The sequence below is a fragment of the Podarcis cretensis genome, assembly GCF_951804945.1.
Source record: "Podarcis cretensis genome assembly, chromosome: 12".
NCBI classification, from domain to species: domain Eukaryota; kingdom Metazoa; phylum Chordata; class Lepidosauria; order Squamata; family Lacertidae; genus Podarcis; species Podarcis cretensis.
Genome location: NC_137181.1, coordinates 7980276 through 8004337, shown reverse-complemented (window position 1 = coordinate 8004337; position 24062 = coordinate 7980276).

Genomic DNA, 24062 nt, shown 5'->3' with positions numbered 1-24062 from the left:
GCAGGAAAGAAAAGGAAAAAAGAAAAAAGAAAAAAGAAAAAAGAAAGCAGAAAAATACATAGTAAAAATGTAGTCATTAAAAAAGAATCAAGAAAAAAGAAAAAAGAAAAACAATTTAAATCCTTTACATGACAACTTCCCTTTACTTATTTTCTTGACCTCCCCACATCTCCCATTTCTGTATTCGAATTCAAATTTTTATTTCAGCAAGTCCTTTCAACCTTATTTTTTAACTTAATAATTTATTTTAATATATTATTCTTTTACTTTCTCTCTTTCATCCATTTCCTCAGTTCATTTTTGCTTACTCTTCTATATCTAATCATTTTTCTTATATATCCTCCTTATATATCCTTATTTTCATTTAATTTAGTTCATTTTAAAAACCACTTTTACTTTATCCAATCTTAACTCTCATCCAAACTTATACATCAATACTTATTCTTAATACATTTCTCTAAGGTCGACCAAAATTCCCTTCCACGAATTTTCCATTTTTCATACGGATAACAAGACAAAAAGAAAAAACAAATTATATTTATGTACCCTTTGAGTTCCCAATTTCTATTCCACCCATACTCCCTTCCCGGGAAGCTATGAGTCTTCTGTCAAGCCTCACCTGTGTGACCGCGCCTTGCCCTTCCAGGCCAAACTCAGGAAGGCCCCAGTCCTGCGACGTCCTACCAGTCACAGGGCATGGCTCCTGCACGCACTCCTGACATTGTGCCCCACCTCGACCCTATGAGCGGTTTGCCCCACCCTTGGGTGCCTGAGAGGCTTCCTCCGCTGCTGGTCGGATGTGAACCAATGAAATCAAATGCCCACAAAGGAGGTTCTGACTAAACACCAGGAAGGACTTTCTGATGGTAAGAGCCGTTTGGCAGTGGAACGGACTCCCTAGGAAGATGGTGGACTTTACTTCCTTGGAGGTTTATAAACAGAATTGGATGGCCATCTGTGGTGTTTGCCCTCCTATGTGTGTGACATCATACTGGGCTCATAGGGAAAGGGTTAACTAATTGTAAAATGACTAACCAATGGGAACCCAGGGGGCAGAGTTAACTGGGTATAAGTTTTAAGCACAGAGGTTTTTAGGGAGTTAGAGTTGTTGAGAAGACAGAGTTAGAAGAGTTAGAAGAGACAGAGAAGATAAGTCTGTGGGTTGGGCTAGTCTGGTGTGAGAGAGGGAGAGAATTTGTTAAGAGGAGTCAGTCAAACAGTTGAGATAATCAGTCAGAAGGTATAAGGAAGGTATAGGCCGGTAAAGAAACTAAAGTTAAGATACTGACAGGAATATTATCTGAGAAACCATAAACTTGTTAATGTTTGTAAAATAAACTTTTTTTTTTTTTGTTCACTTTTAACAACTGACTGGACTCTGTGTTTTACCAGAGAGTACCGTATTTTTCGCCCCATAGGACACACTTTTCCCCCTCCAAAAATGAAGGGGAAGAGTGTGTGCGTCCTATGGGGCGAATGCAGGCTTTCGCTGAAGCCTGGAGAGCGAGAGGCATCGGTGCGCACCGACCCCTCTCGCTCTCCAGGCTTCAGGAAGCTATCCGCAAGCCTTGCAAGCCCGGCGGGAGTTCCTGCGGGCTCACAAGGCTTGCGGGCAGCAGCCTGCAGCCCCGGCGAGTGTCTGCAAGCCTTGCGCGCCTGGCAGGAGCTCCTGCCGAGCGCGCAAGGCTTGGGGCGGCAGCCTGTTGCCCGAAGCATGGGTAGCCCTCCGAAGGGCTCCCCGTGCTTCGGGCGAGTGTCTGCAAGCCTTGCGCGCCCGGCAGGAGCTCCCGCCGAGCGTGCAAGGCTTGGGCCAGCAGCATGTTGCCCGAAGCACAGGGAGCCCTCCGGAGGGTGCCCCGTGCTTCGGGCAGGTGTGTGCAAGGCTTGGGGCGGCAGCCGTGGCTGGGGGGGGGAATATTTTTTTTTTATTCATTCCCCACCCCAAAAAACGAGGTGCGTCCTATGGGCCAGTGCGCCCTATAGAACGAAAAATACGGTAACTGGTTGGTGGCAGCGGGGAAGTGAGCACAGTTAAACGTCCGGGGACCCTGTGTGATCGTCACACCATCTGTCGGGGATTCTTTTGCTGTGATTCGTGCAGTGGACTAGAAGACCCTCAGGGTCAACTCTGCAATTCTATGATTCCTTGCAACACGGCTAGAAAACCAGCATAAACAAACAAACAAAAATCTCATAATTTGGGGGACCCCTGAGTCACAACGTCCCAGTGTGAGAGAGCCAGAAAGCCGAGGGCCTCCTGTTTCCTCCATCCTGACTCCTTCGTGCAAAACCGTTTTCTGACAAGAGGCAGCTGGCTAAGCTCAGCAAGCTGCTTTTGTATGCGGCAGGCGTCAGCGCTAGACGTGGCTAATAGACACTCTGCCAGCAGCCGCTGTGTGGAGCCTGGGGAGGGAGACAACTTGTATTCCCTACGTTGCTGATATTAACACTGCCGTGCTGAATACGTTTACCATTCAGCTGTTGGACTCAGTGCTCCTTGTCCATCTGAATTAAGTGACTTCAGCATCGCAGGCAGGAATAAGCTCCTTTCTGTCAGCTTGTTCGATGTTTAGCCTCCCCTTCTTAGCATCCTTTGGCGGTTTTGATGCTTTTTATCTGTTTCAGGGGCTTCCCCCTCTCCCTTTCTACTACTACTACTACTACTATTATTATTCTTATTACAGTGGTACCTCGGGTTAAGAACTTAATTCGTTCTGGAGGTCCGTTCTTAACCTGAAACTGTTCTTAACCTGAGGTACCACTTTAGCTAATGGGGCCTCCCGCTGCCGCTGCACAATTTCTGTTCTCATCCTGAGGTAAAATTCTTAACCTGAGGTACTATTTCTTGGTTAGCAGAGTCTGTAACCTGAAGCATCTGTAACCTGAAGCGTATGTAACCCGAGGTACCACTGTATTGTTCGTGGATATTGTTTTTCCAGTTTTATATTTACAGATCATATTTTCATCCTTATACAATAATCCACATAGAATTCCTTTCCTTTCATCCGTCCTCCTCTCCTCTCTTCTTTTTACGATGCAGGGCCAACACTTCCCTTCCGAATTCTATTTCGTATGCATGAGATGAACAGCCAAACGCAAACAAGCAGCAATTTTTATTTATTAGAGCTATTTCACTCTGCTTGACTGCGGAAGGTTTTGGCTTTTCTTTTTTGTTTCCTTCCAAATTCTCAGATCGGAGCCAGAGAGAGAGAGAGAGAAAGGGAGATCAGAAAAGATAGCTGTGCAAGAGGTGAAAGAGATCTTGTTGTTTTTTTTCCTCGGCTATTGCTCAGTGCGTTTGGAAAACAAACAGAGGGAGAGGCACTCAGAACACTTATCGTTTTCCTTGCCAAAGGAAAAGAATGGCTCTGTCAGCCCTGAACAGAAGAAATATATAAGACAGGCCTTGCTGCTGGATCAAACCAAAGGCCCATCTACTCCAACAGCCTGTTCTCACAGTAAATGATGATGATGATGATGGATTCAGACAATAAAAAGTTAGCAACTTCTTCTTCTTCTTCTTCTTCTTCTTCTTCTTCTTCTTCTTCTTCTTCCTCTTCCTCTTCCTCTTCCTCTTCCTCTTCCTCTTCCTCTTCTTCTTGAATTTATATTCTGCCCTATACCCACAGGTCTCAGGGCAGTTTATAGAATAAAATCAGAATATAAAACCACAAAAGACTTAACCAAAATAAAAACAGTAGCCCAATAACCCCCTCCCCCAACACATTTGGATTTGATATTCCGCCTTTCACTCCCCTTCAGGGGTCTCAAAGCGGCTAACATTCTCCTTTCCCTTCCTCCCCCACAACAAACACTCTTTGAGGTGAGTGGGGCTGAGAGACTTCAAAGAAGTGTGACTGGCCCAAGGTCACCCAGCAGCTGCATGCGGAGGAGCGGGGAAGCGAACCCGGTTCCCCAGATTATGAGTCCACTGCTCTTAACCACTACGCCCCCAGCCAAATGGCCACATTGTGACACCTCCATTCCAACTCCATATCCACGTCCTCCAAATATCCACTCCAGCCCCAAAGCCACGTCGTGCTAACCCTATGCCAAACCCATGCTCCTCTATCTATTCCAGCCCTACAGCTACACTGCGCCGCTATGATAACCCCGCAGCCCTCCACTGCCTCTCACACTAGGACAACCCCCCCACACACACACACGGGGGGGGCCTAGCAAGCATAGGAGAAGCCGAGATAATGTTAACAGAGACAGAGTAATCTGAGGACTCCCTTGGACAAAAAACAAGGACACCAGCCAGGAATACCAGAGCAAAACAGCAGCCAGTAGGCTTGGTCTTCATTGAAGACTGTCACAACAGGACTCCCACCTGCCACAAGGTGGAACAATATGGAAGCCCCAAACAAAAGAGCCCCCAAACTTTTATTAGCTGCTAATCCCCATGTTAGGCGTAAAGGGTAAAGGGGACCCCTGACCATTAGGTCCAGCCGTGACCGACTCTGGGGTTCATCTCACTTTATTGGCTGAGGGAGCCGGCATTTGTCTGCAGACAGCTTCCAGGTCATGGGGCCAGCATGACTAAGCCGCTTCTGATGAACCAGAGCAGCGCATAGAAATGGCATTTACCTTCGAGCCGCAGCGGTACCTATTTATCTACTTGCACTGGTGTGCTTTCGAACTGCTAGGTTGGCAGGAGCAGGGACCGAGCAATGGGAGCTCACCCTGTCGCGGGAATTCGAACTGGTGACGTTCTGATACCAAGTCCTAGGCTCTGTGGTTTAACCCACAGCGCCACCGCGCCCCATAATCCTCATGTTACACTCCCCAAAACTACATCACTAATGCATCATGGTTACATCATGAAAGGGGAGGTCTGGTGGCAGTAATCTGAGCATCCTGGACCCTGCCCTATGGTTCTCTTTGCCCTTCACCAAACACCCATCAAGTTTAACAAAACAGATATTTACATTTCCCTGTTTCCCAGCTAAGTCAATCACACCCTTTTATTTTCATCTGGGTTTGTTATTTCTGGAATGGCTACCTGTCTGGCACTCAGGTATCAGGATGCCAGGAATTATCACTCAGGCAGAGGGGCTGCTGAGTAGCTGAGCTCACATGTCTATATGAATTTCTGAAGTTTTCCCAGTGAGCCAGTACATAGATACATTTATCAGTGAATTGTTATATTTGGTATTCTGCAGCAGAGGCCCCTTTGAATAGATAGGAAGAAACTGTGATGAAGTGTTTTGTGGGGACAAATAACAGAAGTCGCAAAAGTGATTGTGCTGATTTTGGTAGTGGGCTGCATGTGCATGATATCTGCTGGAGGGGCAACTCCCCCCCCCCAACCTATACATAAATTCCTGCAACAAGAACAAAACCCAAATGGCAACTCAATATTTCATTTGGGTGGAGAGGAGATGCACTCATATTTCAGCATCAGTATAATGGCAGGGTATTAACCCAAGTTTCTCTTTTATCACCACTTAGAGAAAGGGAGCCGAAGAAGAGAGGAAAATTGGCTTCCCTGTGTCACATGCGGAGCGTGGAAATGACAAGGACGTCTCGAAAATAAATAGAGAGCTTCACAGAGGTGGAAGACGAAATGGGTTTTTGGAGTGTGTGTGCATCTCCTTGGGAGAGCGGGAGAATTGCGCGCATGAAATTGAAAGCACTTTGAAGTTTGTTTGCACTGGTTTTTATATCGAAATCTGCTAAGAGATAGCCCCGCTGTTTCTCTCTTTGTTCTCTCGTTAATGCTGAAATGGTTGGTACTTTCTTGTTTTTCAAAGCATCGTTTTTACACTGATCTTTAAATTACAGGAAAATAAAGGGCACGTGGCCGTGCTTGTGAATAAGGATGCCCTGAAGGACCCACTGCTGATGGCTGGAAGGACTTGGAGGTGGCTTAACGTTATCTGAATTAGTCATGCTTAGAGGAGACTCATTGAAACCATAAGTGAGTCACAATTAACTTAAGTCCCATGGATTTCAACAGATCCGCTCTACGGGAAGATGGAGGAGAAATGTCTACATTTTTTGTTGTTGTTTAGTCGTTTAGTTGTGTCCGACTCTTCGTGACCCCATGGACCACAGCACGCCAGGCACTTCTGTCTTCCACTGCCTCCCGCAGTTTGGTCAAACTCATGCTGGTAGCTTCGAGAACACTGTCCAACCATCTCGTCCTCTGTCGTCCCCTTCTCCTTGTACTCCATCTTTCCCAACATCAGAGTCTTTTCCAGGGAGTCTTCTCTTCTCCTGAGGTGGCCAAAGTATTGGAGCCTCAGCTTCATGATCTGTCGTTCCAATGAGCACTCAGGGCTGATTTCCTTCAGAATGGAGAGGTTTGATCTTCCTGCAGTCCATGGGACTCTCAAGAGTCTCCTCCAGCACCATAATTCAAAAGCATCAATTCTTCGGCGATCAGCCTTCTTAATGGTCCAGCTCTCACTTCCATACATCACTACTGGGAAAACCATAGCTTTTACTATACGGACCTTTGTTGGCAAGGTGATGTCTCTACTTTTTAAGATGCTGTCTAGGTTTGTCATTGCTTTTCTCCCAAGAGTCTACATTTTTAGATGAACCTAATTTGCACCTCCTGCACCAATGCAGGGATTTGAATGTAAGATTTTACACATCTCCAAATTCTGCAAAACTGACTTTGGCTCGAGGTGGCACAGACCAGAAACAGATTAATCCACCCATCGCAACCCTACCTTAACCGAGACTCAGGCCCTATCTGCACTATAGATTTAAAGCAGTACCATACCAGTGTTAAGTATAATTGCTGAATTGCACTCTGAAATAGAGAATATATGTATATTGCTGAAGGGTTTTGACATTGGAAAATTCCATTGTGGAATACTAAAGCTCACTGGGTGTTTAGCAGGTTAATACTTAACTGTTGACGTTCTCTGCTCTTTCACCTGAGTATTTAACCTTAGGTCACATGATTTAAGATATTCAATTGCAAATCACCATTTTGAAGTGAGTTGCCTTTGTCTTTATCTAGGAGAAACAGGAGAAACAGCCTCAGGCTGCAATGCAGACTGGTGGAGGCTATAAGGAGAGATATGCCTTTGATTCTAGATGCTGGGCCTATGCTTTGATAAGCATATGTCTTATGGAACTATTTCGATGTATCACTGTTTTGTTTTTGTACCTATTTTGAATAAGTTCTGGTTAGTCAAGCTCTGAATCACATTTATGGGTCTGGATCATTTTTATTTCAAGAGGAGTCAGTTTTTATGCATCCAATTGCTTCAAGCTGCATAAGATCACTACATGCAATAACCACATTCATCCGTCCTGGCTTCTCCCAAAGAATTCTGCAAACTGCAGTTTGCTAAGAGTGCTGAGAGTTTCTGAGAAACCCGTACAGTTCCTGGAGTCGTTTAACAATTGTCAGAGTTGACTTACTGTCAGCTCTGACAACAATCAATCCGTCTTCCTAGGAAATCTGGGAATCATAGATCTGGGAGGGGAATAGGGGGTCATCTCTGAACACCCTTAACTAATTACAGTCTCCAGAATTCTTTGGGGGAAGCTGTGACTGTTTAAAGTGGTATCACAGTGCTTGAAATGTATCGTGTGAATGCAGCTGCAGTCTGGATCCAACTCGTTGTTCTAAATGTATGTTTGTTGTTGTTTAGCCATTTAGTCGTGTCCAACTCCTCGTGACCCCATGGACCAGAGCACGCCAGGCACTTCTGTCTTCCACTGCCTCCCACAGTTTGGTCAAACTCATGTTCGTAGCTTTGAGAACACTGTCGAACCATCTCATCCTCTGTCGTCCCCTTATCCTTGCGCCCTCCATCTTTCCCAACATCAGGGTGTTTTCCAGGGAGTCCTCTTCTCATGAGGCGGCCAAAGTGTTGGAGCCTCAGCTTCAGGATCTGTCCTTCCATTGAGCACTCAGGGCTAATTTCCTTCAGAATGGAGAGGTTTGATCTTCTTGCAGTCCATGGGACTCTCAAGAGTCTCCTCCAGCACCATAATTCAAAAGCATCAATTCTCCGGTGATCAGCCTTCTTTATGGGTCAGGCTCTCACTTCCATACATCACTACTGGGAAAACCATAGCTTTAACAAAAAATGTATGTTATTACCTATCTTATAGTCTTTATATAAATGACCCTGTTGGTGACAGGTAGTAGTACTACTACTACTACTACTACTACTAGTAGTAGTAATAATAATAATAATAATAATAATAATAATAATAATAATAATTTATTTATACCCCACCCATCTGGCTGAGTTTCCCCAGTCACTCTGGGAGGCTCCAAACAGAATATTAAAAACACAATAAAACATCAAACATTAAAAACTTCCCGAAACAGGGCTGCCTTCAGATGCCTTCTAAAAATCAGATAGTTGTTTATTTCCTTGACATCTGATGGGAGGGTGTTCCACAGGGCAGGTGCCACTACTGAGAAGGCCCTCTGCCTGGTTCCCTGTAACTTGGCTTCTCCTAGCAAGGGAACTGCCAGAAGGCCCTCAGAGCTGGACCTCAGTGCCTAGGCTGAACGATGGGGGTGGAGACGCTCCTTCAGGTATACAGGCAGCAGGGGGGTAGCTCCTCCTCCTATTGATTGCTGCTAGATGGGGGGGAATAAGTGATGGATAGGTAGTTAAGGAGTTGACCATACAGAATATGAGTGGTTGTGCTCAATGGGTAATCTGATGCTCAATGGGTAATTACCTTTGCCCACATGGAGAAATATAGCATTGCTCTCATGTAATGCAGGAAGGTGATGACTATGCTTAGGCAGGTGATGACTATGCTCAGCCTCCACAGTGGAGGCAGCAATGCTTCTAAATACTAGTTGCTGGAACCCACAGGAGGGGAGAATTGTTGTGCTTGCACAGGCATTCCTACAGGCAACTGGCCAGCCACTGTGAGAACAGGATGCTGGACTAGACGGGTCAATGACCTGGTCTAGCAGGGCTCTTATTTTGTTCTTGGTGTTGGCCGCTCAAAATTTGTTGGGAATTCAGTGGGGAACAGCAATAGGCCAAGACCGTTGTCCTGATGCCATGAACTGGCTGGACACAGAGGAATGGTGGCACCCGCTGGGGAGCCCCCAAGGGAAGAAGGTTCAGAGCCTGGGGATTGTTGGCGAGACAGTGATGAATGGTCAGGGGGAGAAGACTGAGAGGTGGAGGTGCTGGAAGCTGAAGGGGCAACAGGGTTTAGTGAGCAGGAAGAGGCTGTGGCAGAGAGCAGTCCAGACTCAGAGGCAGAAGAGGAGGCTGGAGAGGAAGGGCCCAAGAGGCAGCAATGAGTCAGGCTAGTGAGGAAGCCAGGCTGTCTCCCATCCTGCTGCGATCAGCTCCCCTCCTCCTTGGTCTCCCAGGACCAGAAGAGGTATGAAGAGGGAAGAGCAGAGATAGGCAAGACGAAGGAACCTCAGATTGCATGGGAAGGAACTGAGGGAGGAAGAGACCATACCCTCCAACATTTCTCCAATGAAAATAGGGACATATTAAGGAAAAGCAGGACATTCCAGGATCAAAGCAGAAACCAGGATGGCTTCTCTAAATCAGGGATGTCCCTGGAAAATAGGGACACTTGGAATCAGAATCAGGAGAGGAAGGAGACCAAGAGGCAGAGATGAGTCAGGCTGGTTAAGAATCACAGGTGTCTCTCCCTCCTGTTGTGACAAGCTCCTCTCTCCCCTGGTCTCCCAGGACCTTGAAAGGTATGAAGTGGGAGGTGCAAGGGCAGATACTCTGGCATAGTATCTGATTGTTTGGGAAGACTCAGGAGAGGAGACTTAGGCAGCTGTGGGAAGGCCTCATAGGGGCAAGACCTACCGAAGAAGAGTTGCTGTCCTCATTAAGCCTGGCACTCCTGAGCAGATCCTGTTTATTTATTTATTAAATTTATGTACCAGCCATCACCTGAAGATCTCAGGGCGGTTTACAAGGCGGTTTCTTCTAATAATGCATTAAGTTCTCTCACACAGTGTGAATTATTGCTGTCACGCTCTGGCTCCCTCCAGACACCTGTGATATCACCCCTGACCTCAAATCCAAGGACTGGTTCTGAGCACATGGAACTCTGCCACCTGGAATGGCTCTCTGGACCTTATTGTTACCTGGAGAAGATCCACGTGTGAATTATTTTTGCATCTCCCATATTGAAGTACAGTGGTACCATAGTTCTCAAACTTAATCCGCTCCGGAAGTCCGTTCCAAAACCAAAGCATTCCAAAACCAAGGCACGCTTTCCCATAGGAAAGAATGCAACATGGATTAATCCATTCCAGACTTTTAAAAACAACCCCTAAAACAGCAATTTAACATTAATTTACTATCTAACGAGACCATTGATCCATAAAATTAAAGCAATAAACAATATACTGCAGTCCCACAATCAATCAATCAATCAATCAGTAGCTGAACTGGGTTCCACACAGTCACAAAAACAAAACGAAAAAGCAACAAAAACTAAAATGCAAAATGAATAGCAAAAACAGACGGACCTCATCGTAACACTCAAAACAGAAGCGTAACACTCAAAATGGAGCACATTCAGCTTCAGAAAAATGTTCGCAAACCAGAAAACTTACTTCTGGGTTTGCAGTGTTTGGATTCCAAGTTGTTTGAGTACCAAGGTGTTTGAGAACCTGGGCACATGAAACCCCAGTGCGCACACTGCAGCACATGTGGGGCTCTGAATCCGAATGTGACCAAGTTCTGAAAATGCCCTGCTTTGGGCAATCCTATCCCTCCTGCCCTCATTTTCACCTGGTGCTTATTCTTCCTTCACTTGGGAAGGTGTTCAATTTGGGGGCAGGCCTCTCCTCACTTGCTTTGCAAGCTGCTCAGCTCCTTCGCTGCTAAGTGAGCACCATCATTATCTCCTCTCATTATCATCGTTAGAGTGGAGAGAAGAAAAGGGAATGTGCTTGACGCTGCTGAATATATCAAAGTGTGTTTGGCAAACATTACTGCTCAGCTCTGTTAGACAACAGATGCACGGAGTCTCAAGAGATCACAGCCTGGGATCATTAGTTCAAAGAGTTTTTTTCACAACCATCCACAGTGTGTGCCTTGAGTACTTTGAAGGAGATGCGAAGAAGGGAGATGTCAGCAGGGCCATCTCACCTATCGGGAGGGATGAGCATGTCTTTTGATTTTTGGTCTGGTTACACCTAGACAAAGCGTCCCTGTCTACTGGGGGTGCATGTAGTTATGAAAGGGGGCACCAAGTCCTTAGAGGATCAGGAAAGAGAAGATTAAAAGAAGCCAGGATAGCACTCTTTAAACAGCTGAAAAGCTGTTACACAGAAGGGGGTGGGGAGCCATAGGTAAAAGGTAAAGGTAAAGGACCCCTGGATGGTTAAGTCCAGCCAAAGGCAACTATGGGGTTGCAACACTCATCTTGCTTTCAGGCCGAGGGAGCAGGCGTTTGTCCACAGACAGCTTTCTGGGTCATGTGGCCAGTAGGACTAAACCGCTTCTGGTGCAACGAAACACCGTGACGGAAACCAGAGCACATGGAAACACCGTTTACCTTCCCACTGCAGTGGTACCTATTTATCTACTTGCACTGGTGTGCTTTCGAACTGCTAGGTTGGCAGGAGCTGAGACAGAACAACGGGAGCTCACTCCGTCACAGGGATTTGAACCGCCAACCTTCCAATCAGCAAGCCCAAGAGGCTCAGTGGTTTAGACCACAGTGCTACCCGCACCCCTGGGGAACCTTATGTCCAGGAGATGAATGTACCCCCTGCCACACCTCTCTGGTTGGAGGCAGCAATGCTTCTGAATACCAGATGCTGGAAACCACAGAAGAGGAGAGGACACCTGTTCTTTAATTCTGCTTGCTGATTCCCCACAGGCATCTAGGTGGTCCCTGTGAGAGCAGGATAGTGGACTAGCTGAGCCATTGGCCTGTCCCAGCAGTTTCTACTTACATTCTTGTGGCCGGTTAGACTAGACTGGGCCTTTTCCATGTCATCATTGGACAGAGATTTGCAGGGCGGCCCGGCCGCACCGGGCGCAACATCTGGGGGGGCGCTCGCTCGCACTCGCAGCTCTCTGCCCCCTGCTAAAATCCACGGGTTAGGGGGCGCAAATTACTTGCCTTGCCCCGGGTGCTGACAACCCACGCTACGCCACTGGCACTGGGACTAGATGACACTTCAGATCCCTTCCAATTCTACGATTCTGTGACACCTGTGAGTACCTTCCTGCTTGTTTCAGCCTCCTTTCCCTCCCCCAGGATCTCATCTGTCTCTACTCACTGCCGCCATTAATGGCGCCAGCTGGGGAGGGAAGTGCCTGTCAATCAATCCATCCACCACCTCTTGTCTCTTCTCCCACCTGAGAAAATTTATAACTGCTTTGACAAGTTTCTCATTGAAACAGTTGTCTCCACCCACCTGCCTTCGCCTCCCTGGGATGCCAGTTACATCACCCTGCTGAGATTTCTTTGTTCAAACAGCAGCATCTGATTCAGAATTCACAAATGGTGTTTCGTTTCTGGAAAGAGAGGGGCTGGCAGATCTGCCCAAATACATCCGGAAAGGGCCGTCTGGGTGCAATATCGCCGGATATAGGATGGGAAAGGATCCATTGAGCTATCACCACGGCTGGCGATACCCGCTGGTGCCGTTTATCTGTTGCTGTCATAATATTGTTAAAATATCATTTGGATGGCGGTTTTACGGATGCAAAATGCTACAGCGAATTATCTTATTTTGATATGTTGCAAGTGGCTTGTGGGGTGGGAGAATAGATTGTGAGAGGGTGCAAGCAGGCACAGAAGGATCTCACAACTCTGGGGCTTAATATTAATGAACACACTGAGAAACCATGTCTGGGATTGTCAATTTTTTCCTCCCCGATGCTTTTTATTAGTTTTCTTACATTTTACAAATTGTTCCATTTCTTACTAACAAAGAACTCACAATCTAAAAAAATAAATAAATAGGAAAATAATAAAAAAGGAAGAACATACATACGTCCATAAATCCATAAATTCATAAAAGAAAACTTATGCCACCATAAGACTCCGGAAATAGTACCTTGGGTTAAGAACTTTGCTTCGGGATGAGAACAGAAATCGTACAGCAGTGGTGCGGTGGCAGTGGGAGGCCCCATTAGCTAAAGTGGTGCTTCAGGTTAAGAACAGTTTCAGGTTAAGAACAGACCTCCAGAACGAATTAAGTTCTTAACCCGAGGTACCACTGTATTCTTAATTTCCAATTACTTAGCTTTCCCGACAGACTTCCATCTTCTTTAATGCGGGTCAAACTTTTCAATCCACCTTGCATAGTTTCATTACATATGCAACATCGGTAGAAACATGGTTATGGGCCTCCAGAGACCCATGGCAACTTATGGAATGATACTTTTGATTACAACCTGAAATGACTTAGAAGTAAAATGTGATTAAATAGATATTTGCTTATTTCTGGGGGTCGGGGATTGCTGCATATTGATTGTGGCTTCTTGTACAAATAATTTTTTTATTAAAAAAGAAACCATTCCCACCTCCCTCCCAAAATGGTGTGTGTGTGTGTGTGTGTGTGTGTGAGAGAGAGAGAGAGAGAGAGAGAGAGATTTGAGCTTCTACTGGTAGATGAGGCTCAGGGCTCAGATCCATAAGATTTCCAACCACAGGACTGATCTGCGGTTCATCTTTTTCGTTACTTGAAATTTCATCCTTGCATCTTCGTTCCGTGCCTTGCCACAGCCTGCTGTGAAAAAGTCCCCAATTAAGGGCTTCTTGCAAACTCAGCACCCTACCCTTTTCAGCCTCACACTTCCTCTGAATCATTAGCTTAATTGGTTGCTGGATGCTGCCTGATGCAGCCCCTTTTTGAGCTCTCCCTGGGTACCTCTCTAGGATGCTCATTCGCCATGGATCAGAGATGATGAAGAGGGATTAAAAATCCATCGCTTGATAAAGGTCACTTGACCGAGCCAGAACCACATAACTCTTTAACAGCAAATGAAATTATGAACATCTTTCTCATTATTTACTCATTTGAATACTGTTTCTTCTTGACTCATCTTTCCAATGATGTGAACCCTGTAGAACACAGTGACCTTTTTACAGTGTATCTTTGAGAGCTGGATTCTGTTTATTTGGTATCCAAAATCCTCTAGGCATACCTGCACTTCAATGTTGGGCTAAATGTCTAGGGTTGCCATAAATCCTGAAGGGTTTTTTTTTGGGGGGGGGGCAAGCGAGCGGATGACTTGCAGGGTGATCACCCCCCAAAAGCTCAAAAAAGTCTGGATTTTTACTTCTTCAAATATGGCAACCCTATTGTTTTTGAATCGGGGTGGCTGTGCACAGGATTAGGGATTATACATCTGTAAATCCAGCAACACCTGGGAACCTGAGGTCAAAGAACAGTGGTCAAGAAAAGGGCAGGGATGAGAAACCCGCCATCCTTCAGATATGGTTAGGCTACAGCCCCTATAATCCTCAAACAATGGCCATCTGTCAGGAGTCCAGTCCCCATTTTAATCACACAGTAAGCATAGTTAATGAAAAAGGATGATTTATTGTCAAAACAACAGATAGCTCCGAGTGGCTCTAACACAGCCTCCTGGCATCATCAATCACGATGACCCTTCTGAAGACCCCTTCCGGTTACAGAAGATATGGAACTTTCTCACTTTCTCCTCTTGCTTTGTTTCCGGTCTAACAGCCCTCTCCTTAGCCGACTATTAGGAGGGATTGGATCAGCTCCAATCTATTCCCATTCTGACAAACTGCTCCCTTCTCTGTTTGCACCAGCTTGCACTTCTTGAGAGCGTTGGCTGGGTTCTGGCCCGCTCTCAGCCATTCCCTTATCAACCAGCATTCCAAGGGGTGGGGGAGTTGGCACTAGCCGATGCTCATCCTGCCTAGTAGTTAACCCTCTCTGTTCCTGGCTGCTTTCTTCAGCTGGTTGGAAACCTTCCCTGGGAGCTGGCTGTAAACCTTCCCTGGGGGCTGGCTCATTCATGACACCATCCTGGCTAGGGCTGGTGGAAGCTGGAGTCCAAAGACACCCAAAGGTTCTCCATCTCTGTTGTAGCAGGACCAGCAGGGACAATGAGTGGAACAGGAACAGAACAAGGTGCAAAAACCAATGTCCTATCATACACATTCTTGTATGTGATCTTGTATAATGTACACATTTTTGCAAGCAATACAATGCATTTTTCAGCATCATTTTCACTCATATGTTTTAATGCATGCCTTCCCCTAACATGCATACCTTATCTGGTTGGAGAACTGAACCACAACATTTAGAAATGCACCAATGTCAAAGGATAAAGATAAAGCTAAAGGTAAAGGGACCCCTGACCATTAGGTCCAGTCGTGGCTAACTCTGGGGTTGCGGCGCTCATCTTGCTTTATTGGCTGAGGGAGCCGGCGTACAGCTTCCGGGTCATGTGGCCAGCATGACTAAGCCGCTTCTGGTGAACAAGAGCAGCGCACGGAAACGCCGTTTACCTTCTCGCCGGAGAGGTACCTATTTATCTACTTGCACTGTGACGTGCTTTCGAACTGCTAGGTTGGTAGGAGCAAGGACTGAGCAAAGGGAGCTCACCCCGTCATGGGGTTTCGAACCGCCAACCTTCTGATCATCAAGTCCTAGGCTCTGTGGTTTAACCCACAGCGCCACCCGTGTCCCTATGTGAAAGGATAGCCGTAATTCAGTTCATGTATTGTTTGGGGAAGTGCAGATCAGATAGCTTTGCATCCAGGTGTGAGCCTGGACCCAGTGCCTCCCCTGTTTCCTATCCAGCCAAGCTAGCTGTGAAACTGTAGATCCAGCCATTTCTGAGTAATATTGACTGTAGCTGGAGGTAATCCATCTGGGGCTTCCACTGTTGAGACTTCGAGCTCCCTGAACTTTACCCAGCAAGCCTTTTTTTGCCTCTGATGTTTGGTCCTCAAAGCCAATTAACTCTCAAGGACCATGTCAGGGATGCTAAACCAAGCTGTGTTGCCGCTGCAAGCAAATAAATAGTGTATTGAAAAATGAGAGGATGCAGAGGATGAGGCTGTCTCTGGTCCAATTAGTGAGTAAGAAAGAGATGCTCCAACTGTCCCCGTCTACTATAGTCTGGTACCTGTCCCTGATGAATTGCTAGTTATATTTAGCTTTCCGGAGAGATATGAGGAATGCATTTTTAAAACTGTTTGTGTGAGTTTTTAGAGATGTCATTCTTGGTAAATAGGCATCTAGTCTCAGCATACAGACAGCACCAGCAGGCAACACCCGGAATGTCTACTGAGAATGCATGACCTGGGTCACCATTTAATCTCCACCCACCCTTGGGCAACTTCTAGCAATGGAGCGGTTTTAATTTCCCACAATGCTCTGGAACAACATGGCATTGAGGCACTGTGGGTAACTAAATGGCTAGTGGTTTTCAGGTTCAGGGCCTTGTAATATGTGTGCGTGGTTGTGTAAGGTGACTGTCATTTATTTCCCCCCGCAATGCTATATCTAGGGCATTGTGGGTAATGAAATAGCAGCTCTCCACTGCCTGGTGCTGTTCAGCATTTTGCTGCTACAGACAGATAAGCCCACAAGAGCCCCGTGAAAAGGGGTGTGTGTGTGTGTGTGTGTGTGTGTGTGTGTGTGTGTGTGGTTAATAAAGGTAAAGGGACCCCTGACCATTAGGTCCAGTCATGACTGACCCTGGAGTTGCGGCACTCATCTTGCTTTACTGGCCGAGAGAGCTGGCATACAGCTTCCAGGTCATGTGGCCAGCATGACTAAGCCGCTTCTGGTGAAACAGAGCAGCGCACGGAAACGCCATTTACCTTCCTGCCGGAGAGGTACCTATTTATCTACTTGCACTTCGACGTGTTTTCGAACTGCTAGGTTGGCAGGAGCAGGGACTGAGCAAAGGGAGCTCACCCTGTCATGGGGTTTCGAACCGCCGACCTTCTGATCATCAAGTCCTAGGCTCTGTGGTTTAACCCACAGCGCCACCCTCGTCCCTCTGTGTGTGTGGTTACCACCATTTTATTTACCCACAGTGTTGTGAGGTACTGTAGATAATTAAAATAGCAACCACCATTTTGTCTGTCAAGAAGAGCTCCACAGTCTCAGAGCATGCAACAACACTCGCCTGCAGCACTGCCTGAATGAAAATGGGACCAAAATGAGACACATTCAGACCTATTTTTCATTGATTCTTAATTTCTAGGGTTCTGCTATACTCTTTCCCATTAGCATTAACTTTTCCTCTTGCTGATCTCCCTCTCAGATTTATGACTCAACTTGTCCTTCTGAAGCCATCATTGGGACTGAATGCTGATGGACCGGCAACAAATCTCCAGTCAATTATCCATAACAGCTCTGACTTTTCTCGCTTGCGAACTGTCTGAAAGGCCAAACAAGACATTAACTCCTTGAATAACTCGGCGTCTCAATTTCCTGGCAGATCTGTTGAGTCCTTCTCTTCCAGGAATTCTTGCGTTGATTTGAGAAGAACCAAAGAAGGACCTTGGAAACAAAAAGAGAGAATGTGGGGCTGGATTCTGGGTCTCTGTATGAGACAATAGAGTGAAATGAGACCCCAATGTGGTTTCTGTGAAGGAAGCCTCTGAGCTCCATCTGGGCTTTTGCATCAAAGGGGGCTTTGAAGTATCTTGCCAGGACTATCACTAGAGACCATTCTAGACATCACAGTGGAGAATCCATGACTGGAAATCTCAGTGTTGGTCTTCGAAGCTGAATACCTGACCTCAAGAGTTGGCATGATTGGCCTTCTGTTGATGGCCCACACACTACCAACATGAGACATCCTGGACCTCCTCCTCTTCAGGATTGCCACCTGCTTCCCTGCTCCACAGCCTCTCACTTTGGTCCATACAATAGTAGGAGTGAGAAGAAGGAGCGTAGATGCCTCTGCCTCCTTGCTCATTGGCTAGCTGCCTGCCAAGCAGGCAGGTGGGAACAAATAACAATGAGGCACAGGAGCAGACGTCACCAACAGCAGCCAAGAGGAAAGGAGCCATTGCAGTGGCAGCTTGTGACCATTGGGACTGGTAGGGAGGAAGTCACAAAGCTAAACATTAGGTGCAGCCAGAGAGACAAAGCCACGTCCTTCTGGTTTTGTCCCTGTGCTCTTCCCTGTTGAGTTCCACAAGGGCAACCCTGAGTCAGAGGAGGAGGAGGACAATGACAGCCAAGGCTACCTGCTGGAGTGCTTGTAAGAAACCAGGCAGATGGAAACTGGTTAATGGAGCAGTGTCCCACTTGCTGCAAATTGCCAGCCTTTATTGAGCCTCCAAAGCTTGGAGCCAACACTGATAAACAGCCGAGGATCTATTAGGGACTGTGGTGCATCAAGAAGTGGCTTGTTCATTTGTCTTACTGCCACCTTCTCAGGTTAAAGAACTGCATTCCAAAGCAGTTTGCAAACTTGCTCTTGGTGCTGGTCCCATGGGTCAACCGAAAGGCGATGTCCAAGTCCAGTCTGAGGTCGAAGGAGCAATATGGAGGCAGTCCGTAAAAGCTGAAGCTGGGTGCAGGGCAGGGAGGCAGGTGAGGTCAGGAGTGGTGGCAGGTGAGGAGGACAGGGTTCAGGCAGGAACCGGCAACCTACAAAGTTGCTCCCGCAACTTGGGACTGGGGCTGGCTGGCTTTTATCTGCCCTGAGGCATAGGGCGGCTCCGATCCACAGGTGACTTGCCCCTCCTGGCCTGCAGGCGAGCACTCCTCCTGCAGGAACTTAGTTCCCTCCGCCTCTCTGCCCTGAGCCTCTGCAGCTCAGGAGAGGCTGGAGGGTTACTGGACCCAGAGGCAACCTCAGCTTCCCCTGACGGGGCTGAGAGTGGAGCACCTGCAGACAATGGGTCCTCAATCACCTCAGGAGCCAGAGCAGACTCAGCTGGTGCCTGCACCTGAGGATCCAGCACAGGTGAGGACCCTTCAGGCTCATGCCCCAGCCCCGGCTCAGCTGGTTCTGGAGGCAGGGAATCCTGTGCAGGCTGGGATCCCTCAGGTTCAGCATCTGAATCCGAATCCCAGGACATCACACTCTTTCTCATATCCTATTTTCCAATTAAAACGTCCCCTTTCAGAGCTGCTGTTTGATCCATGGAGCAAAACACAGCAGTGTCATTTGGGATATGCTTGAGTCTGAACCAGTTTTGATTGGCACCCACTTTAAATTTTTTTTTAACTACTTCCACCATCAATCTTTTCAAAATGGTTAATTGAATTGGGAATTTCACCCCCTTTTCAAGGGACTGAGATACCTGAAATTACTTCCCCCACCCCCTGTGTGCAAGAAATCCCAATGATTCTTAACATCTAGGACAAAAATTGGTCCTTTTTCTGGTTTCTTTGACTCTTAAGACTGGTTTGAGCCATCCGCAGTGGGGGAAACTGTCAGCAAGCAAAGACCTTTCTATGCGATCAGTATTTCATTACACTATATTTTTTGCAACAGTGGCCAGAGACTATTTGAAGTCCAATCTTAAAAGGACTTGATGATATGCCAACTGGATTGTGTTTGGAATGTTAATTTAACAGTATTGAATTAAATGTGGTTTTGTTTTTTTTGCTTGATGGATACAGGATGAAAGAAAGAATCAGCGTATATAAAGAAATAGAATTTTGGAGGAACCTGCTTCAAAATGAATTAACTGCCTGCATTAATGCATCAAAGGCTTCTATGTTATGTCTGTATACAAATATGGGAGATGCTAGATTTCACAGGTCATTGTAGACTGGGGATGTGTAAAACCTGAAGGAGGAATTTAATTTCATGTTCCAAGCAGTTCGGAGACAGGCTGTTTGAATCTAATTTGAATACCAGCCAGTCTGGGTTTCTTAACTTAATGTAACCCATTGCTCTCTTTGGTTGAAAGCAACAAACGCTTTTCGGTATACATTTTCATTTGTGGGCGCAGTGCATTATGGTATTTGTAGTCTTATACAAACACTGATAAGGGAGAGGCTTCCCCACGGGGTTTTCAAGTTGGTCTTTCAACTCGGGTCAGGAATCTTCATCTGCCGTGGATGCACAGCCAGATGTATTAGAATGAGAACCCGGTCATGAGTCATCCAAATCCACAAGATCTTGAACACGTTTCTGTTACGATATGAGTACTACGCAGCTGCAAACCAGCTCGGTGTTTACATCAGTCCTGGGAAAGGATATTCCAGGCAGTTCACAGGATTCACAGAGCTGCGTGTAATATGAGACCTTCCTGTTGCGTATGTGAAGGAAGTCCGAGTCACTTGCTTGGAGAAGACTGAACTGAACGGTCATGCTTTTGTACAGCTGTAAAGTCAGAAATAAACTGTAGAAATGTAGACTTTCTGACTATCTTCTTTCTCCTGCTGGTATGCAAGGGGAGAAGGGGGTGTGCATCTTCCACGCTGGGAGATGTCGCCTATCAAGATCTCCCTGGACTTGCGGGGATGCCAGCCAGGGTAGATCACCGGTAAACAAGCCCCGGGAACCTGAGAGGGGGGCCAGCCTCTCCCGAGGGGGCATGTTTTCCAACAGTTTCATGGTCTGTTGCACTGCATCATGGGATGCGTAGTCTGGAAGCTCCAGAAACATCTTGTTGTCCGTTTGACTTTTGGAAACAATTGTTGTGGGGCTAAGAACTTGAGAACTGTTGGATCAGCTCAAATGCCTACCTAGACCAGCATTCTGGGTGGAAGCCAGACGTCGATAGCACTCTCCCTACTTGTATCCCTAGCAACTGATGGATTCACAGAAGCTGCCCTGGTTTCTGTTTGAAGTCTGTGATGTCCTGCTTCTCCTGCCTCGCTTCCACCTCTGCCTCCAAGGTGACATGACGGCCATGGTGTCAGGCTTCAGGGAATCTGATCCCTCCCACGGTGGACAGCCAAGAAGTAGATAAACAAGAAGAGCTCTTACCAAGTCTTTTGTTCAATAGTCACAGAGAGAGACGTAGAAATGCTGTCTCTCTTTGGATAATGGCGGTGCACCGAGTACATTCCCACCCCCTCCGTCTTTCCTATCAAAAAACAGAGGCACGCTCTATTCAGCAGAGATAACGCCACGCAACAGAAGTGGCAGGAGAGTATGCGTGAGCATATTTACAAGCAGTTTCTTCAGCATACATCAGGACAAAAAGAAAACATGTCTGATCCCCTTCGTGTTCAAAGCAAGGCAGCATAAAGCAAAAGCTATATACAAAACGGAAGTTCCCAGCAAGCTGTGCTGGAGTGTAAACAGGCATGTGACATACAACAATTCCACACGTCTTTTCTTAAGGTGGAACGGAGTATTCCATCATTGTCATCCCTGCCCTGGCTGATCTGTGCTTTCTGCCTCTGAGCTTTCTGTTCTCCTACTCTCAATGCTCTCCGGGTCCTAGGAGTGGGGCGTTCAGGAATCCTTTCTAAAGATGCTGAGTCTTGCCAGCTGTCTCTCCCCAGTGTTTCTTCTTCCTCCTGCTCCTCTCCCAATATTTCCCAGCTTCTCCCCTCTGCAGCCTCTGAACTGTGCCCTTCTGCAAAGCACTGTTCTAAATCTATACAGTCTCCCTCTTCTCTGGGAAACGCAGGAGGAGGGGGGGAGGTCTTAACCATTCCTCCTCAGTCCAGTCCCTGACACACAGCAGCCTTTGCCCTAGGCTCCACTGCCGCTGGCATATTCCCAGAAGCGGGTGCAACACATCAAGGAGCCATGATGAAGCCAAGCTGGCCCCAAGAAGGCTGAGGCCTACCCACTGCAGATTGGGCAGGATGGGTGGGAGAAAGAGATCACAGATCAGGTGGTGGGGTGGTGGCAAAAAGAGCATGTGGATCTGACAGAGGGTTGTCCTGCTCTCCCGTCCCAAAATGTTGGACCATATGTGAAGGATGTTGCCTCCAATAGCAGAGATGGTACACAGTCATCATGATTCATAGCCTTATCAACCATAAATTTGGCTACCTCTGTTTTAAAGCCATCTAAACTGGTCGCCATTGCCACATCTTACACCAGCGAATTTTCACTATGTTCTGTGTGAAAAAGTATTTCCCTTTGTGGTATCACATGAGAAGGCAGACCTGTCTGAATGTTGCTTCTTTGACCTCGCTTGTTGTTGTTTAGTCGTTTAGTCGTGTCCGACTCTTCGTGACCCCATGGACCAGAGCACGCCAGCCACTCCTGTCTTCCACTGCCTCCCACAGTTTGGTCAGACTCATGTTTGTAGCTTCGAGAACACTGTCCAACCATCTCGTCCTCTGTCATCCCCTTCTTCTTGTGCCCTCAATCTTTCCCAACATCAGGGTCTTTTCCAGGGAGTCTTCTCTTCTCACGAGGTGGCCAAAGTATTGGAGCCTCAGCTTCAGGATCTGTCCTTCCAGTGAACACTCAGGGCTGATTTCCTTCAGAATGGATAGGTTTGATCTTCTTGCAGTCCATGGGACTCTCAAGAGTCTCCTCCAGCACCATAATTCAAAAGCATCAATTCTTCGGCGATCAGCCTTCTTTATGCCTTCATTAAATGGACACATTTCATTGGAGGAATGGAGAGCTGCAGAAGTTTGGTTCAGCCATCATCCACAACAGCCTTTTCAGATAGGTGCATTATCACTTGATGGCTGCATTCATCAAGCGATGGGGAAATGTGTGTGATTCTACCCTTGGGAAGGGTTATTACAGCATGGTCTGAGAACTTGTCCAAATCTCCAGCAGCCTTTGTTTATTCCTCCCACCTTTTCCAACCCCTTCCAGTTTCAAAGTATTTTAATTTTAACTTGCAACAAAATTACCATTTATATCAGGTGAGCACTTGTGAATAACAAGGATGGCTCACAGCAACCTTTTGCAAATAATCCCATCCACCCACCGCTGAGAAACGGCCATTCTTGTTGTCATCTGCTGTGACAAATGTCTGAAAGATCTGACTCCTCTTTTGCAAAGCTTTATAATGCTGCTCTTATTAAAGGAAGGGTCATTATTAAAGGAAGGACCTTCCCCACTGGCTCTTCCTCCCAGATAGAACAAAAGTGGATCGTGAGGGTGATAGCAGTTTGGTAGAAGCTCTGCAGATACATAATAAGAGGGGGCGGTGGTGTTACAGCAAAATGGGCCATCTTTCTTGCAAAAACCTCCCCCCAACACAAAACCCAAGCCAGTATTGCATGAAATCTCTTCCTCAGTTGCTGGCACTGTCCAAAGTGGAATATTATTCATTTTGATGCTCCCCAATGTGAGACATAAAGGGGAAATTAGTTTCACTTGCTTGAGTTAAGCACTGCCATTCTGGGTTGCCATTTCATATTTCACTAGGACGGGAAAGACACTTTGCAAGTCACAATGGTTCCTCTCTTTTCTTTTACCACGGGGAATTAGATCCACATGCATTACAGCAAGAACATCAGTAAAGTCAGATCAGTCCTGTCCAAAGAGGATATGAATGCCTGCATACAACTCAAAACTATATTCTGGCCTTGGATCTCTGCCCTAACTCTTTTCACTTTTCACAAATTCTCATCTGATATAAATGGTAATTGACGTGTTGGACTAGATGGGCTCTTCTTATGTCCTTATGTCCTTATATCCTTATCACCAATTGGGATGGTGAACTTGGAAAAAGACAGTTGCCACACAATGCTAGATTATTATATTTTGTAATTTGTTTTTTTATTATTATTATTTTGGGACGTGGGTGGCGCTGTGGGTTGAACCACAGAGCCTAGGACTTGCCGATCAGAAGGTTGGCGGTCCGAATCCCTGTGACAGGGTGAGTTCCCGTTGCTCGGTCCCTGCTCCTGCCAACCTAGCAGTTCGAAAGCACATCAAAGTGCAAGTAGATAAATAGATACCGCTCCAGCGGGAAGGTAAATGGTGTTTCCGTGCGCTGCTCTGGTTCTACAGAAGCGGCTTAGTCATGTTGGCCACATGACTCGGAAGTTGTACACCGGCTCCCTCGGCCAATAAAGCAAGATGAGCGCTGCAACCCCAGAGTCGGCCACAACTGGACCTAATGGTCAGGGGCCCCTTTATCTTTACCTTATTATTTTTAAAAAGGTAGAGTTGCTTGAAATGTGGATCACTTCCTTGTATTTTCTTATCACCTCTTATAAACACCATCTCCAACTCCTCCAAAGATTCTATCTCCCAATTGAAGTGCAG